A 357-nucleotide genomic window follows, 5' to 3' on the forward strand; every position below is an offset into this window, starting at 1 on the left:
GCGGGAGCGCGCAGGGCCCAGAAGACGCAGGCGGCCAGAGGAGGCCAGGGGAGTTCCGGTGCTAGGAAAGAAGGTGGGGATTTAAGTTCTGGGTGGGGCGCGGGTCCCACAACCGCTGGGAATTTGCCTCCTGGTTCCGCTCTGGAAGCTAAGAAGGGGCACAAGAAGTGGAGAGAGGGAACCTGAGAGCAGGGAAGCCAGTAGCCGGGGGGAGGAGCGCGCTGTTCCTCGGGTCGGAAGGAGCCGGTGCAGCCTTGACCCGCGTGCGGCAGGGTCAGCGAGGCCCCTGCGGTGCTTCGCCGCCGCCTTCCCCTCCGCAGTCACCGGCCCTCTGGGCCTCCCACAGGTCCAGCGGCG

At 68.3% G+C, this 357-nt stretch overlaps 1 protein-coding gene across 3 annotated transcripts in view; it reads left to right on the plus strand.

The window, feature by feature from the left end:
- LOC105533668 (chromosome unknown open reading frame, human C7orf49) overlaps positions 1-357 on the plus strand; it is a 12,008-nt gene continuing 11,651 nt past the window's right edge. Inside the window, exon 1 of one of the 3 annotated variants that reach the window (XM_011972139.1) lies at positions 1-92. The gene's annotated coding sequence lies outside the window, so the exon portion shown is untranslated. Of the gene's footprint in view, positions 347-357 lie in introns of all 3 variants that reach the window. The other 2 variants (XM_011972136.1, XM_011972137.1) reach the window with 2 other exon arrangements.

The sequence above is a fragment of the Mandrillus leucophaeus genome, unplaced genomic scaffold, assembly GCF_000951045.1.
Source record: "Mandrillus leucophaeus isolate KB7577 unplaced genomic scaffold, Mleu.le_1.0 Scaffold1276, whole genome shotgun sequence".
Classification (NCBI taxonomy): Eukaryota; Metazoa; Chordata; class Mammalia; order Primates; family Cercopithecidae; genus Mandrillus; species Mandrillus leucophaeus.